Here is a 19,228-nt window from a genome sequence, read left to right as displayed (position 1 = left end):
ATCTAATGAGCTCACAATTTTAGCATTTTCTTCTTCCATAGTTTCCTGCAAAATAATAGTCTCTTCTTGGACAGCATAGGATTTCTCCTTAAATCATTCAATATGGGCATTATATTCATAATTAGTATAACAATAACGAAGCATATCCAAATTTTCATATCGGTAAGGAGCATCATCATTATCATCACACCTTTTAAACAGAGCCTCAATTTCATAAGCACCCATAAAAGCAATAAACTCTTCTATTTGATCCACATCATAGTAATCATATATACCATTAGCATAAGAAGCCAAGGTTCTATGATCATTAAATTCACAAGAAAAGGGAAGGTGTGGATCCTTCATCCTAGAGCAACAAGTAACACCATATCTCTTGCATAGTTCCCAAGCATACCATTTCAACAAATGGATTTGATCCCATAAAAGTTTCCCTTTTTGAGTCAAGCGATAATCCCGAAAGTATTCATGTTGATCCAACGTGTATCCCATTATATAATTGAATGGGGCTTTCTCAGGATTATTAAAGAAGTGCATAATATTTTCCACATAACGAGCCTCGAGGGTTTTAGGAGGTTCCCCATCTCCATGAGTAGAAAGTACACCTAATTTTTTGGTAATTCGTGTTCCATATCCATAAATAAAGATAGAGAACAACTTAGAACAACAAATAAATCTACTTAGTGATAAAGCAAACAAGCACACACGAGGATATTCACCCCACGCTATTGCTCCCCGGCAATGGCGCCAGAAAAGGTCTTGATAACCCACAAGTATAGGGGATCAATTGTAGCCTTTCTCGATAAGTAAGAGTGTCAAACCCAACGAGGAGCTAAAGGCAGGACAAATATTCCCTCAACTTCTATCGACCACGGATACAACTCTACGCACACTTTACGTTCGCTTTACCTAGAACAAGCATGAAACTAGAAGTACTTTGTAGGAGTGATATGATAGGCTTGCAAGAAAGTAAAGAACACGTAAATAAAACTAGGGGCTGGTTAGATAAAGAAACAACTACGAGTGTCTAACGAGTGTGGAAAAGTGGTGGTAGGAGTTGCGGAATTGTCCCTAAGCAATTGACTATGTTACTAGATCGATAGCAAGTATAATGTGGGAGAGGCCTCTGCTAGCATGTCATCCCTTACTTGGAATTCTATGCACTTATGATTGGAACTATTAGCAAGCGTCCGCAACTACTAACATTCATTAAGGTAAAACCCAACCATAGCAATAAGATATATCGGTCCCCCTTCAATCCCATATGCATCAATTTCTATGCTAGGTTTGAAGCTTCTGTCACTCTAGCCTGCCAATACATAGTCCTATCAACATACAACTAACCCTATGGTGTGATCCACGCGCGCGATCATATGATGGGCACCAAAGGACAACAACATAACCACAAGAAAATTAAACCAATCATAGCAATTCATCAAGCACTGATAGGACAACGATAATCTACTCAGACATCATAGGATAGCAACACATCATTGGATAACAAAATGTAGCATAAAGCACCATGTTCAAGTAGAGGGTACAGCGGGCTGCGGGAGATTGAACCACTGAATATAGATGGGGGAAGATGATGGAGATGTTGGTGAAGATGACGGAGGTGTTGGTGTAGATCGCCGTCACACGATGATGTCTCGGGCGGCGTTCCGGCACCGCCGGGAGAGAGGGGGAGAGAGCCCCCCTCCTTCTTCTTCTTCCTTGACCTCCTCCCTAGATGGGAGAATGGTTTCCCCTCTGGTCCATGGTCTCCATGGCGGTGGAGGGGCGAGAGCCCCTCCGAGATTGGATCTCTCTCTCTGTGTCCTTCTGTTTCGCCGCTCCCAGATTCTGCGTTTCACCGTTTCTTAAATTCCCAGAGATCCGTAACTCCAATTGGGATGAAATTTTAACATGATTTTCTTCCGGATATTATCTTTCTTGCAGCGAAAGAAGGGCTCCAACTGCCTTAAGTAGTGGCCAGAAGCCTGTCTGCCGCGGGCCCACCCCCTGGCCGCGGCGACAGGGCTTGTGGGCACTCCGTGCATCGCCTCTCGTTGATTCTTCTTCCCAAAAATCATAAATATTCCAAAAAAAAACCCCCGTAAGTTTTTATTACGTTTGGACTTCGTTTGGTATGGATATTCTGCGAAACAAAAAACATGCAACAAAGAGGAACTGGCACTGGGCACTGGATCAATATGTTAGTCCCAAAAATAGTATAAAAAGTTGCCAAAAGTATATGAAAGTTGTAGAATATTGTCATGAAACAATCAAAAATTATAGATACGACGAAGACGTATCAATCACCTGCGGCTGAGAGAAGCTAGCTCGGGTAAGCTTCGGCACGTAGGTGTTGGTTGATGATGACCCACAAGTATAGGGGATCAATCGTAGTCCTTTCGATAAGTAAGAGTGTCGAACCCAACGAGGAGCAGAAAGATCTCACAAGTGGTTTTCAGCAAGGAAATATCTGCAAGCATTGAAATTATCGGTAACAAGTGATTGTGTGGTGAGATGATTCGTAGCAAGCAACAAGTAACAAAAGTAGCAACGGTGCAGAAAAGTGGCCCAATCCCTTTTGTAGCAAGGGACAAGCCTGGACAAACTCTTATAGGAGGAAAAACGCTCCCGAGGACACATGGGAATTTTTGTCATGCTAGTTTCATCATGTTCATATGATTCGCGTTCGTTACTTTGATAGTTTGATATGTGGGTGGACCGGCCCCTGGGTACTGCCCTTACTTGAACAAGCATCCCACTTAGGATGAACCCCTCTCGCAAGCATCCGCAACTACGAAAGAAGAATTAAGACAAAGTCTAACCATAACATTAAACTAGTGGATCCAAATCAGCCCCTTACGAAGTAACACATAAATTAGGCTTTAAACTTCTGTCACTCTAGCAACCCATCATCTACTTACTACTTCCCAATGCCTTCCTCTAGGCCCAAATAATGGTGAAGTGTTATGTAGTCGACGTTCACATAACACCACTAGAGGAAAAATAACATACACCATATCAAATTACCGAACGAATACCAAATTCACATGACTACTATTAGCATGACTTATCCCATGTCCTCAGGAACAAAAGTAACTACTCACAAAGCATAATCATATTCATGACCAGAGAGGTAATGAGTAGCATCAAGGATCTGAACATAAACTCTTCCACCAAATAATCCAACTAGCATCAACTACAAAGAGTAATTAACACTACTAGCAACCTTACAAGTACCAATCGGAGTCACGAGACAGAGATTGGTTACAAGAGATGAACTAGGGTTTGGAGATGAGATGGTGCTGATGAAGATGTTAATGGTGATGAGTCCCCTCCGATGAGAGGAGTGTTGGTGATGACGATGGCGATGATTTCCCCCTCCGGGAGGGAAGTTTCCCCGGCAGGATCGTCCTGCCGGAGCTCTAGATTGGTTCTGCTCAAGTTCCGCCTCGTGGCGGCGGCGAATCCACGAAAAAGCTCCTCCCTGATGTTTTCCAGGACGAAACCCTTCATATAGCTGAAGAGGGGGCCAGTGGGCCAGCAGGCTGCCCACAAGCCCTCATGTCGCGGTCTGGGGGGGGTGGCCGCGCCGTGCAGGCTTGTGGCCACCTGCTGGCGCCCCTCTGGCGCTTCTTCGGCCCAATATTTTTTTTAAATCCAGAAAAAAATCCTCGTTGGTTTTTACGGCGTTTGGAGTTGCGCATAATAGGTATCTCAACTTTGCTCCACTTTCAAGCTAGAATTCCAGTTGCCGACATTCTCCCTCTTCATGTAAACCTTGCAAAATAAGAGAGAAAAGGCATAAGTATTGTACCGTGAAGTGAAATAACAGCCCAAGAAGTGATAAATATCAACATGAAAACATGATGCATAATGGGCGTATCAACTCCCCCAAGCTTAGACTTCGCTTGTCCTCAAGCGAAAGCCTAGCTCAATAAATATGTCCACATGTTTAGGGAGAGAGGTGTCGACAAAACAAGATACAAACATGCATGCATCATGATCATGATCAGAACAACAATACCAACATATAACCTCTCATCCTAAAGTGATAATTCCTTCACAAAGTAAAGCATGGATCAAGAACCTTACCGAGAAGTAACAACCAATAGCCTTTAGTCATTGAAGCAATTGCAATTTATCACAACATCAGAAAGAGTCAAATACGAGCTTGTAAAGCAAATCCACATACTCAATCATTCTTTCGTTCTCTACAATTGCTACTACTCACGTGGTACTCATGAGATCAAAGTTTCAGCTGGACACAGAGAAAGATAGGGGCTTACAGTTTTACCTCCCAACTGCTTACCTCATGGGTAATGTCAACAATAATAATTCATGAATACTTACCTCCAAGTTGACATATGAATATAGATCTTTCCCAAGCATATGACGTTAGCCAAGACAAAGGCGAAATAGGGAATTGGTGAAGATTACCATGACTCTTTCAAGGGCAAAAAGTAAAGGTACAAGATAGGCCCTTCGCAGAGGGAAGCAGAGGTTGTCATGCCCTTTTGAGGTTTGGATGCATGTCCTCTTAGTGCGGAGGAACGTCACTTTATATTGCCTCCTGTGATAAAGAACTTTATTATGCAGTCTGTCGCTTTTATGTCTTCCTCATGACAGGTTCGTACAAAGATTATTTTCCACACACTAATAAATCATACATATTAGAGAGCAATTTTTATTGCTTGCATCGATGACAACTTACTTGAGGGATCTTATTCAATCCATAGGTAGGTATGGTGGACTCACATGGCAAAACTGGGTTGATGGTCTATGGATGCACAAGTAGTATCTCTACTTGGTGCGGGAGTTTTGGCTAATATGTGGTGGAAGCAATCGTCACATGCTAAGGGATATCTAATCATATAACATTGTTCGGAACCAAGCAAACACAATTCATTATGTTGTCTTCCTTGTCCAACATCTACTTCTAGGCATGTAATAGTTTAGTGAGTGTTCACAATCATAGATGGTGTCAGAGATGATATATTTATATGTGAACCTCTCCTTCTTTATCACTTCCTATTAATTGCAACCATGACCCAGGTCTACGTTTGCCTACCCTCAACAAGTTTCAATCCTCATTCTTTTTATATGTGAAGCCATCACTTCCCATAATATCATTACATGATATTTCATGCTTTTGTTCTATTCTCACTCTTTTGATCATGGCAAGAGGCAAAGCCCTTCAACTAAGACATTCTTTATTATATGGCTCACAGGCTCGAATACATCGGGGGTGACATAAAGCAAAACTCAAGACTAAAACACTAAGACTTTTAATCTACTAGAGAAAGAAAAACTGAAAAGGAAAACTAAAACAAAGGTAAAGGCAAAAGATGTGATGGTGATACGATACCGGGGCAACTCCCCCAAGCTTGGCACAAGCCAAGGGGATTGCCCATACCAATGCTCAGTTGTCTTTCTTTGGTGGTGAAGGTGGAGTTGTTGCAACATGAGTTTGATCCTCCGTCTTCCAAGGCATAGGTGCTCCATCATGGCAAGATGAATGAGTCTCCGGAATCCTCAAATATGCAGTCAACCGTATTGATTTAAATCTATACTCATACTCACAGTTTTGGTTCTGCAGATCATAGATCTGGGCCTGGAGTTGATCAATCCTGTCATAGAGCCTGGAGAGATGCTTCCCAATGTCATTGGCATCAATCTTGTTCTTGTTGGTGAACTCCGTGATCATCATGTCGTTGGCGTTGAGTCCACGCTCCACCATCCCTTGGCACTTGAAGACTTGTTGCTCCATTGCTTCGAGCCTCATCTCCACGCTTCCGATCTTCTTAGGCCCATCAACATCACGGATGTGCAACATCCCCTCACGCATCTCGATAGATTGAGGGTGTTGCAGTACTCCCGTGAGGTAGGGATTGATGACCTTCTCGAAGATCTTGTCCTTTGGAGCTTTTGGGGAAGTCATAGCAATCTAGATCTGCAACAGAAACAGGCTCGGAACGAAAAACAGAGGGAATCTGCGTGATGCAGAAGTCAGCCAAACGGAAGTATATATAATGATTTTTTTCAGACCAGAAGGAGTACCCCGCACGAAAACAGAGTCCGGGAGGCGCACGAGGTGGCCACAATCCCTCACGGCGCGGACAGGGGGTGGCCCCGCGTCGTGCAGGCTTGTCGCCTCCTAGCGCACTTTCGGGACTACTTCCAATTTTTTTATTTTTTCAAATATTCCAAAACGGAGAAAATTTCCTACTGGAAAAGTTTTGGACTCTATTTTCTTACCGAATCACATACCTCTTCATTTTTTCGGAGTCTGAAACAGGCTGATAAATATCCCTTAGGTATTCTTCCGGAGTTATGGTATTGATAATATTGCTTTCAACATTTATGGGAGTACCTGAGATATAATGCTTGATTCTGTGCCCATTTACCATTCTCGGACAATTACCTTCCGTGTTGTTGATCTTGATAGCACCAGAACGATATAGTTCCTCAACAACATAGGGACCTTCCCATTTAGAGAGAAGCTTGCCTGCAAAGAATATTAAACGAGAGTTATATAGCAAGACATAATCACCTACATTGAACTCACGCTTTTGTATCCTCTTATCATGCCACCTCTTAACCTTCTCTTTGAACAGCTTGGCATTCTCATATGCCTGAGTTCTCCACTCATCAAGCGAGCTAATATCAAATAACCTCTTCTCACCGGCAAGTTTGAAATCAAAGTTGAGCTCTTTGATTTCCCAATAAGCTTTATGCTCTAGCTCAAGAGGTAAATGACATGCTTTACCGTACACCATTTTGTACGGAGACATGCCCATGGGATTCTTATAGGCAGTTCTATAAGCCCACAGTGCATCATCGAGCTTCTTAGACCAATTCTTTCTAGACCTGTTGACAGTCTTTTGTAGAATCAGTTTAATCTCTCTATTACTTAGCTCTACTTGACCACTAGACTGAGGGTGATAGGGAGACACAATTCTATGGTTGACATCCTACTTAGCAAGCGTTTTACGGAAAGCACCATGAATGAAGTGTGAACCACCGTCGGTCATTAGATATCTAGGGACTCCAAATCTAGGGAAGATAACTTCTTTCAGCATCCTGATAGAGGTGTTGTGATCAACACTACTAGTGGGGATAGCTTCTACCCACTTAGTGACATAATCAACATCAACTAGGATATGAGTATACCCGTTGGATTTTGGAAAAGGTCCCATATAACCAAAGCCCCAGACATCAAATGGTTCAATGACAAGTGAATAGTTCATAGGCATTTCCTGACGTTTGCTAATATTACCTATTCTTTGACATTCGTCACAAGACAAGACAAACTTACGGGCATCCTTGAAGAGAGTGGGCCAATAGAAACCTAATTGCAATACCTTGTGTGCAGTTCTATCTCCCGCATGGTGTCCTCCGTAGGCCTCGGAGTGACACTTCTGTAGTATTTGTCCCTGTTCATGTTCAGGTACACAACCTCTAATAACACCATCTACTCCTTCCTTATAAAGGTGAGGATCATCCCAAAAGTAATGTCTCAAGTCAAAGAAGAATTTCTTCTTTTGCTGGTACGTGAAACTAGGTGGTATGTATTTGGCAACGATATAGTTTGGATAATCAGCATACCACAGTGCACTACTTGAAGCATTGATGACATTCATTTTCTCATTGGGAAAGCTATCATCAATAGGTTGTGGGTCATCAAGAACGTTCTCCAACCTAGACAAGTTATCTGCTATTGGGTTACCAGCACCCTTTCTGTCGACAACGTGCAAATCAAATTCCTGTAGCAAGAGAACCCATCTGATAAGTCTAGGTTTAACGTCCTTCTTCTCCATGAGGTACTTAATAGCAGCATGATCAGTGTGAATAGTGACTTTGGAATCAACTATGTAAGACCTAAACTTTTCACATGCAAACACGACTGCTAAAAACTCCTTTTCCGTAGTGGCATAGTTTCTCTGGGCACTGTCTAGAGTTTTACTAGCATAGTGAATAACATTCAACTTCTTATCAACTCTTTTCCCTAGGACAACACCAACAGCATAATCGCTAGCATCACACATGATTTCAAAAGGTAAGTTCGAATCAGGTGGTTGAACAATAGGTGCAGTTATCAAAGCCCTCTTAAGTATTTCGAAGGCTTCCTCACAATTATAGTCAAAAACAAAAGGAATATACTTTTGCAATAGATTGGTAAGAGGCCTAGAAATCTTAGAGAAGTCTTTAATGAACCTTCTATAGAAACCAACATGACCAAGGAAACTTCTTATACCTTTGATATCTGTGGGGTATGGCATTTTCTCGATTGCATCAACCTTAGCCTTATCAACTTCAATACCTCTTTCAGAAATTTTATGTCCTAAGACGATGCCTTCATTTACCATAAAGTGACACTTCTCCCAATTCAAGACAAGATGGGTATCTTTACATCTCTGCAAGACTCGATCAAGGTTGCTGAGGCAATCATCAAAGGAAGACCCATAAACGGAGAAGTCATCCATGAAAACCTCAACAATCTTTTCACAAAAGTCAGAGAATATAGCCATCATACATCTTTGAAAGGTGGCAGGTGCATTACATAAGCCAAGAGGCATACGTCTATAAGAAAAGGTACCGAAAGGGCAGGTGAAAGTGGTTTTCTCTTGATCAGATTGTGCAACTGGTATTTGGGAGAAAGAAGAATAATCGTCTAGAAAGCAGAAGTGTGTGTGTTTAGACAGTCTTTCTAGCATTTGGTCGATAAAAGGCAAAGGGTAATGATCCTTCCTAGTGGCTTTATTCAATTTCCTAAAATCGATCACCATCCTATAGCCAATAATAATCCTCTGTGGGATCAATTCATCCTTTTCATTAGGGACAACGGTAATGCCTCCCTTCTTAGGGACGCAATGCACCGGACTCACCCAATCGCTATGAGCAACATGATAGATAATACCCGCTTCTAGGAGCTTTAGTATTTCTTTTCTTACTACCTCTTTCATCTTAGGATTTAATCTCCTTTGATGATCAGCAACTGGTTTAGAATCAGGATCAGTTTTAATCTTGTGCTGGCATAGGGTAGGACTAATGCCCTTAAGATCATCAAGAGTATATCCAATAGCAGCACGGTGCTTCCTCAGAGTTTTTAGTAACTTATTTTCTTCATGCTCTGAGAGGCTAGCACTAATTATAAGAGGATATATCTCTTTTTCATCAAGATAGGCATACTTAAGAGTATCAGGCAATTGTTTAAGCTCGAACAGAGGATCACCCTTTGGTGGGGGTGGATTCCCAAGCAGTTCAACATGCAGATTATTCTTAAGGATAGGATATTGTTCTAAGACAACTCTATCTATCTCATCCCTTTCATCCATTTGCATATCATTTTCATGCTCAAGCAAGTATTGCTCTAAGGGATCAGTAGGGGGCATGGCAATAGTAGCTAAGGCAATAGTTTCATCCTTACTAGGCAACTCCTTTTCATGAGGTTGTCTACCAAACTTGGAGAAGTTGAACTCATGTGACACGCCTTCAAAGCCAAAAGTGACAGTTTGCTTCTCACAGTCAATATGAGCATTGACGGTATTGAGAAAAGGTGTCCCAAATATGATGGGACAAAAGCTATCTTGTGCGGTAGCAAGAACGAGGAAATCAGCAGGTTACTTTGTTTTACCACACAAGACTTCAAAATCCCTAACAATTCCCACATGGCAGATATTATCTCTATTGGCAAGCTGAATAGTGACATCAATAGGCTCTATCTCAACAGGTGCAATCTCATCTTTGATTTCATCGTATAAGGATTGAGGTATTGCACTAACACTAGCACCCACGTCACATAAACCATGATAACAATGATCTCCTATCTTAATAGAAACCACAGGCATGCCAACAAAAGGCCTATGTTTGTCTCTAACGTGAGGTTTAGCAATTCTAGCAGCATCTTCACAGAAGTGAATATTATGTCCCTTTGATAATAGCAATGCTAGGTTCAACTCTAATTTGCTCAGGGGGTGTAGGTGTTCTAATATAGCCTCTACGTATCACAGTTGAAGCTTTAGAATGATCCTTTATCCTAACAGGGAAAGGTGGTTTCTCAATGTAAGCACTTGGAACAACAGGATCATTATAGGCAATGACTTTCTCTTCAACTGGAGTGGGTTTAACTACATTGACTTCTAAAAGAGGATGATATATAAACCACTTCTCTTTGGTGAGATCAATATGAGAAGCAAAGGATTCACACAATGAAGCTACTATCTCAGAGTCAAGTCCATACTTAGCGCTAAAGTCACAAAAAGTATTTGTCTCAACAAAGGATTTAACGCAATCAAACGTGAAATTCATACCTGACTCCTTACCTTCTTCAAGCTCCCAATATTCAGTGTTGCATTTAATTCTCTCCAATAAATTCCATTTGAAGTCAATATCTCTCTTCATAAAAGAACCGGTACAAGAAGTGTTAAGCATGGTGCGATCATCATGAGAAAGTCGAGCATAGAAGTTCTGAATGATAATTTCTCTCGAGAGCTCATGATTTGGGCATGAATATAACATTGATTTAATCCCCCCCAAGCTTGAGCGATGCTTTCTCTATCACGAGGCCAAAAATTGTAAATATAATTCCGATCACGATGTACTAAATGCATAGGATAAAACTTTTGATGAAATTCCAATTTCAACCAATTGTAGTCCCATGATCCAGTGTCATCACATAGCCTATACCATGCCAACGCCTTATCCTTCAAAGATAAAGGAAAGACCTTCTTCTTGACCTCATCCTCGGGCAAACCTGCAAGCTTAAATAAACCACAAACTTCATCTACATAGATTAGATGCAAGTCTGGATGTGATGTTCCATCTCCTGTAAAAGGATTAGCCAGCAATTTCTCAAGCATACCCGAAGGAAATTCAAAGCAAATATTTTAAGTAGGTGTAGGAGGTTGAGGAGCAACTATTTTTGCTTCTGTTCGAGGTGAAGATACCCCGAACAAGCCCCTCAAAGGATTAGTATCCATAGTGACAAGTGACAATAAAGTTCAGCACACTATATGAATGTTTCCTTACCAAGTTCCACTTACCAAAGGCGCTTCACTCCCCGGCAACGGCGCCAGAAAAGAGTCCTGATGACCCACAAGTATCGGGGATCAATTTTAGTCCTTTCGATAAGTAAGAGTGTCGAACCCAACGAGGAGCAGAAGGATCTCACAAGAGGTTTTCAGCACGGAAATATCTGCAAGCACTGAAATTATCGGTAACAAGTGATTGTGTGGTGAGATGATTCGTAGCAAGCAACAAGTAAAAAAAGTAGCAATGGTGCAGCAAAGTGGCCCAATCCCTTTTGTAGCAAGGTACAAGCCTGGGCAAAGTCTTATAGGAGGAAAAACGCTCCCGAGGACACACGGGAATTTCTGTCATGCTAGTTTCATCATGTTCATATGATTCGCGTTCGTTACTTTGATAGTTTGATATGTGGGTGGAGCGGCGCTTGGGTACTGCCCTTACTTGGAAAAGCATCCCACTTATGATTAACCCATGTCGCTAGCATCCACAACTACGAAGGAAGAATTAAGACAAAGTCTAACCATAGCATTAAACTAGTGGATCCAAATCATCCCCTTACGAAGTAACACATAAACTAGGCTTTAAGCTTCTGTCACTCTAGCAACCCATCATCTACTTACTACTTCCCAATGCCTTCCTCTAGGCCCAAATAATGGTGAAGTGTTATGTAGTCGACGTTCACATAACACCACTAGAGGAAAAACAACATACAACATATCAAATTACCGAACGAATACCAAATTCACATGACTACTATTAGCATGACTTATCCCATGTCCTCAGGAACAAAAGTAACTACTCACAAAGCATAATCATATTCATGACCAGAGAGGTAATGAGTAGCATCAAGGATTTGAACATAAACTCTTCCACCAAATAATCCAACTAGCATCAACTACAAAGAGTAATTAACACTACTAGCAACCTTACAAGTACCAATCAGAGTCGCGAGACAGAGATTGGTTACAAGAGATGAACTGGGGTTTGGAGATGAGATGGTGCTGATGAAGATGTTGATGGTGATGAGTCCCCTCCGATGAGAGGAGTGTTGGTGATGACGATGGCGATGATTTCCCCCTCCGGGAGGGAAGTTTCCCCGGCAGGATCGTCCTGTCGGAGCTCTAGATTGGTTCTGCTTAAGTTCCGCCTCGTGGCAGCGGTGAATCCACGAAAAAGATCCTCCCTGATTTTTTCCTGGACGAAACCCTTCATATAGCAGAAGAGGGGGGCTAGTGGGCCAGCAGGATGCCCACAAGCCCTCATGGCGCGGCCTGGGGGGGTGGCCTCGCCGTGCAGGCTTGTGGCCACCTGCTGACGCCCCTCTGGCGCTTCTTCGGCCGAGTATTTTTTATAAATATGGAAAAAAAATCCTCGTTGATTTTTACGATGTTTGGAGTTGCGCAGAATAGGTATCTCAATTTTGCTCCACTTTCAGGCCAGAATTCTAGTTGTCGGTATTCTCCCTCTTCATGTAAACCTTGCAAAATAAGAGAGAAAAGGCATAAGTATTGTACCGTGAAGTAAAATAACATCCCAAGAAGCGATAAATATCAACATGAAACCATGATGCGTAATGGACGTATTAGTCGACCTCAAGAAGCTGCACAACCCAGCCTGCACGCATCTCAAATTTTTGGTTGGGGGGATTTACGTGAGTGAAGAAGCTGGTTTCTGCGGTCGAGAATGACTTACATCGTTGTTGACGCACTTGTAGAATCTCTTTCCCTGATGAGAAACGAACGTGATGATCCTAGATTGGCACTATGGACAAGGGATCAGCGGCAGCACTGCCTCTGCCTATGAGGAAGATGTTGAGTCGGCCATATTGGAGATCTTGTTCTTGCCACACCAAGATGGAGAAGATAAGGCAACGGGTATAGTGCGTGGAGTCTTGTAGCCGAAGGAAAGTAAAGTGTCGATGCGACAATAAATTAGATGGTAAAGGGTTAGGTGGGATGGTCGCCGTTTGCCGTCACGCGTCTGCTCCGTGGCATAGGAGTTGGGTGCTCCATCTGACCCGGCGTTCACGATGGACGTACGTTGCATTGAAAGAGACCGACGTGTAGGCCATCATGTGGGAAAAAGCTGGCAATATCTGTCAAAATACGGTGTAAAATACATGAGGCCATGCAAATCTGGAGAGAAATTGACGGCTATGATAACGAGTGCATCTGAACTCGAGCTCAGAATAGCACATCCGTCATGTGGGCACATAGTTTACGGTGGTCACATTACAATATACACAGATCGACGAACAGAGAGCCATGCTACTATTCACGCAACACTTGCCACCTAAGTTAAAGCTATAGTCAACTAAACAAGCCTCGAACGCTTTGCTGGCGGGCCCACTACTTCTTCCTCTCAATCATCTTCTTCGAACACCCCTTCTCGAGGTTGGGACTATTCACCATCCTCACCGCCAACTTCATTAGCAAGGTCGGTGAAGAAGGTTGCAGCCGGGTCATGCTCACCGGTACATTCAAGTCCTCCCCTACCTGCATCCATAGCATAATCAACTGCGCCATCATGCGTATCAGCGACACAGAATCCAACCCCGGGTGAACTGCAATGGAACGAGGAGCCGTGCTTACCCGCATACAGAGAGGGACAGTAAAAGTTAGCAAGTGCACACGGATTGGAAAGAGAAGAAAACACCCATCGACGACACACCTTGCATGATGCACTGGACAGAGCCGACTGGGCATGCGCACTCGACTCCTCATTAACGACATAGTTGACACTTCCTTCCGAAGCCGCTCTGGCCATTGAAGCCTGAGACTCCAAAAAGATTAAACGGTTGCACATGAGTGCACTAGCAGCGAAAGATCAACCACCACCTAAAAAAGGAACAACGTTTCCCACACACACATTATGATTCCTCTCTAACGCGCCGCATTGGTGATTCCAGTCATAGCAGAGCTATAGCGAGCGCTAGACGGTGCCTACATCAATGCAGGACATCCCAGTTCTGCTTAAACCTGATTTTTTCTACCCAACCTCCAAGCTAACGGAAGCTATCTAAAACATCGCCCTTTTATGGACAGATCCACACGTCCCTCCTGCTCAACTTGTTCAAATTTTCAAAAAATAGAACTTCATGCGTATGGACACATGGCATCCGGGCACCTCTATTTTTGATAGATGTCACGCACCCCACTACCTCTTCAAGTATACCCAAGACGAAATACAGGGGAGCTCATAGGTACATCAATTAAAAATAAAAAACAGTCACCCGCACAGGTACAATGCACACCCTCCCACCAGCATCATAAAACCTTACTCATTTTTACATTACTCACACACTGTCAATGGTGCCCGCTCAAAAAACTTATCCAGCTCCATACGCTGACAAGTAGGGTAAAATTCATCACAACTAAAAACACAATAGCTCTACTCTCAAACACCAAAAATAACGCAACAAATAAACATTTGCACGATACACATCAGTCTGCACATAATACCATTTTGCAGATGATACAACACTGAACACAAACATAACCAAGTTCATGATGAAACAAATATGTCAGTAACATACATATTTTTTCCTACATCCCTCCTGCTACCCTAAGTTACATCATCTTTTTGCAAGTGGTATGCCGGTGGCCCTCCAGACCACAGTTCTTGCACCTAGCAGGTTTCCTTGGCTGTTTCGGCATGTCCCACGGTCCGGGCATGTGGTACGTTTGTGTCCTTGCCTACGACATATCGTGCAAAACATGGTCCTTCTACTTAGCACTTCGTAAGGAGCCTTCTCCCTGCTCGTTGATGGCCGACCCATTTCTTTCCTTTTCTCTAGAGCCAACAACCCATTGAGTTGGTTGCTCGTCCTCGACACAAAATCATCATCTGCAAGGTCTGCCAAAGCTCCTAACGCATTATCTACATGCTCTAGAACCTTACCCCCTCGGGTCGCCTGATTCACCGCGCCAGCCTTGTCCGCAAGCCTGTCTTTAAGACGAAGACCATCCCTAGTTTCTGCGAATGGCAGCATTCCCGACATATTAGATTTAAATAAATCCATCAACTGATTGTATGCTTCGACGCTTGTGTCTCCCAGCCTAGCTAGTTCCATTGCATGCATGTACATTGCAAAGTGCATGTAAGAGAAAGGGTTGTTCTGCATGCTGTCCTTCTGACATTGAACTAGGTGTGCAGGTCACACATCCCTAGCGTCCTTCATCCACCTCTTCACAATATGTTTTGCTGGTATTTCCTTAGCACGAATGAAGTCTAGGACCTGCAAAACCACCAAAAAATTCATACTATCACCACAAATGCAACAAAGATGCGTAGAACATAACTGAATACATAACGGTGGTTTGTGCCATAAACCTCCAGCACATGGCTGCAAAGCAGCCCCATGTGTGCAAACTGGTCGCACTCGTAGTCAAACTCTTGTCCACAATCAAGCATGGTTACCTTGTAAGACACTCTACACCACTTCTCCATCTTCTCTGCTTCACTATGTATTGCAACATACGTCTTGTGTTTCTCAATCTCCTCTAACACTCATACAATATATGTCCAAATTGTTCAAACATTACCCTGCTATATATTTTGCTAGTATGACTCTCAACAACTAGGTTTTCTCTCAACAGTGGCCTCCCCTGCAAAAATTAATAACAACAGACACAAAACACAAATTAGACGTATTTTCATATACCAAGGGTATACAAAATTATAGTTACAAACCCGTTGTTCTAAGGGGATCTAAATACTTACAATTCGTGTGCGCTTCTCCTAAAAAATTCTCCTCTGATTCGCGGTCGAATTGGAGCCTCATGTACTTCTGGACAAACATGCATGGGGCAGCCAGGAGGCACACAGTTCTTCAGCATGTGGTTTGCACTCTCACTCCTGTGTGTAGTTTTCATTTTTGTGGAAAAAACTTCCTTGAAATAAGGCTTAGCCCACTTCCTCCAAATCTCATACAGCCGTTTCATGTACGAATGTTCCTTAAGCTTGTACTTATCCAGCAGCATCTCCCATCCTTTCTCAAATTCATTCTCTGTCAGCATATGTTTTATCACTTTATAGAATTCAGCCCTAAATTCGCTTCTCTTCGTGTACACAGGTCCCAAATACTCCTTCGCCTTCTTCAGCACATGCCATTTGCACCATCTGTGTGTCACATTTTGCATAACCCTCTTTATAGCTAGCTCCATAGCATGGTTCTGGTATGCACTAACAATTTATCGACTCAATTTTTTTATCGCCCACAAAATATGAACCCGCGACCAACAATTAGGGGGGAAAAAGTACTTGTCAGTATCGTGACAGGCGGAGTGCCTCCCATCATCTTAATGAATTCAGAAAAAACCCACACAAAGCTTTCTTCTGTCTCGTGACGGACGAGTACGCCCGCCATGATAACACTTTGGAAGTGGTTGTTCACACCAACAAACAGTCCGAATGGCATGTCGTATAGGTTCGTCCGGTAAGCTGTGTCAAAAGTTATCACGTTGCTAAAGAACGAGTACTGAAGCCTGCTGCTCCCCGGTGCCCACATCAGATTCTGTATCCTACCCTCACTGTCAGCCTCGACTCTGTATGTAAACTGTGGATCTTTAGCTCTAATCTCCGCAAATACATCCATCGTCTTCCTTACATCATCCTCCGCGTGGCCCCTGTTAATCTGTCCACACAGAGTACGCAACAACCTCTTCGTGAAAGGAACATTCTCCATTGAACCAAAGAAACCACCAACTATGATGTACACCTTCGCCAAATTCACGTTGTTCTCCCTCAACTTTTTCACAAGGTCGCTTGTATAAACATCTATGTGTTTATGCGATGGCCAATGCATTGTCTCACCATATTTAGGGGAGAGGGAGTGGTTGTGTGTATCTCTATGCTCCGCGATGTACCAACCATTGTCGTCCGCTCGTAAAAGCCTTATCAGAGCAGGGCATTCACAGCGACATGACCTTGTGTTCTCAATGCCCACTTTCCATGCAGAACGTATTTCCGAAAAAGATATAGTCATTTGCAGGAGGGACCATTTTTACCAACCACTGGCATGGAATGGGAAATCTAGGAACTCACCGAGAAACCACAAACTATTTCTTGCATACATTTCGTCCTCTCAACATTTAGCCAGCTCTTCCCATACCGGATCCCAAAACCTTTCTCCCACGAATACAAATTATAAAAGTCATAGGCCTCCCTGACTAAATCGAAGGGTGTGCTAGTAGTCGGTAATCACACTATCAGTTGGGTTGTCAGCGTACTTCGAACAGCCTTCTCAAAAGCATTGACACTGCTCGGTCAAGGAGCTCTACTGGGGAGTGCAGCACCAATCCTCAACCAGGAGCAGAACAAAAATTTAAAAAATGGGGATACATCCTTACATACAGAGCAATCGAATAACAATTCTGATGTCTTACAATTTTAATAACACAATTTGGGATTCATAATACACGTGTACTATCCGTTCTCCAATTGTTCTCAAGGGACAACATGACAAAAAAAATCAGTCCCTCATGTAAAAATAATTGGGTTGCCAGTTTGTATCTGTCTTTTTTCAACGTGTGATACACTGCATTCAAACATATCTATTTTTTCAACCTCTACTAATTTTTTGCATCTCATCCCCTTAAAACACTCTGTGTTTAAAATAAGGTGCTTTTAGTCCACCAGGAAATTTAAAATTCATTTGGCCTTGCAAAAAAACCGACTAATGCATGACATTTTTTCAAAGGACTTTCGCAGGGAATTTGCAGTAGTGGTGACATACATAACACTCGGCCTTTACAAAAAAACTAACTAAAGCAGGACATGCCACTATTCGTGTAAAGTCTAGCGCAAATTCGAGCACTAACCTTTTAGTCCACTAAGGCGCCCGTCGATTCATCTTCCCCGTCAACATCTCCGAGCTAGGAAGCGAGTTCTCCCTCCTCTCCACAACAGCTTTGCTGCGCGGTAGGGCGTCAACTGTCACAACCGCCAGTTCCTCCACGCAAACCACCTCCGAAAAATCAACCTCATACTCCACGAGCATATCCATCGCAGGCGGTGATTGTTCTGCTGTGTATCCCTTGCAACGGCGCCAGAAATACTTCTGGTACCTCAAAAAGATCCCCGACAACGGTGCCAGGAAGTAGTTGTGTCGACGGCACTAGGAATCCTTCAGCTACGGCTACGCCTTAAGGGACTTCCTAGGCAAGTATGCAAAGGATTTCCCCCGTGGCCTTGGAGCCTTGCGTTGGTGTTCCCTCGAAGCGAAAAGGGTGATGTAGCACAGCGATAGTAAGTATTTCCCTCAGTTTGAGAACCAAGGTATCAATCCGGCGGAAGAGTATCTCAAGATCCTGCACAAGCACAAAAGCTTGCACCCAACGCTATGAAGGGGTTGTCAATCCCTTATAGATTGTTTGCCAAGTGAGAACTTAAAGCAACAAAGTAACAAAGAAAAGTAAAAGAGGAGATGTAAATGATGGATGTGAATAGACCCGGGGGCCGTAGTGTTTACTAGTGGCTTCTCTCATGAAAGAAAGTAGACGGTGGGTGAACCAATTACTGTCGAGCAATTGATAGAACTGTGCAGAGTCGTGATGATATCTATGCAATGATTCTTTCTATAGGCATCACGTCCGAAACAAGTAGACCGATACTTTCTGCATCTACTACTATTACTCCACACGTCGACTGCTATCCAGCATGCATCTAGTGTATTAAGTCCATAAGAACAGAGTAACGCCTTAAGCAAGATGACATGATGTAGAGGGATAATCTCAAACCAATGATAAAAAACCCCATCTTTTTACCCTTGATGGCAACTGCTTGATGTGTGCCTTGCTGCCCCTACTGTCACTGGGAAAGGTCACCACATGGCAGAACCCAAAACCAAGCACTTCTCCCATTGCAAGAATCATAGATCTAGTTGGAGAAACAAAACCCAAGACTGGGAGAGACTTACAAGGATATCAAATCATGCATATAAGAAATCAGAAAAGACTCAAATATAGATCATAGATAATCTGATCACAAGTCCACAATTCATCGGATCTCGACAAACACACCGCCAAAGAAGATTACATCGGATAGATCTCCATGAAGATCATGGAGAACTTTGTATTGAAGATCCAAGAGAGAGAAGAAGCCATCTAGCTACTAAGTACGGACCCGTAGGTCTGAAGTGAACTACTCACGAGTCATTGGAGGGGCGATGATGATGATGAAGAAGCCCTCCACCTCCAAAGTCCCCTCCGGC

The sequence above is a fragment of the Hordeum vulgare genome, chromosome 5H (genome assembly GCF_904849725.1).
Source record: "Hordeum vulgare subsp. vulgare chromosome 5H, MorexV3_pseudomolecules_assembly, whole genome shotgun sequence".
In the NCBI taxonomy this organism is placed as follows: Eukaryota; Viridiplantae; Streptophyta; class Magnoliopsida; order Poales; family Poaceae; genus Hordeum; species Hordeum vulgare.
This window is presented reverse-complemented; position numbering follows the sequence as displayed.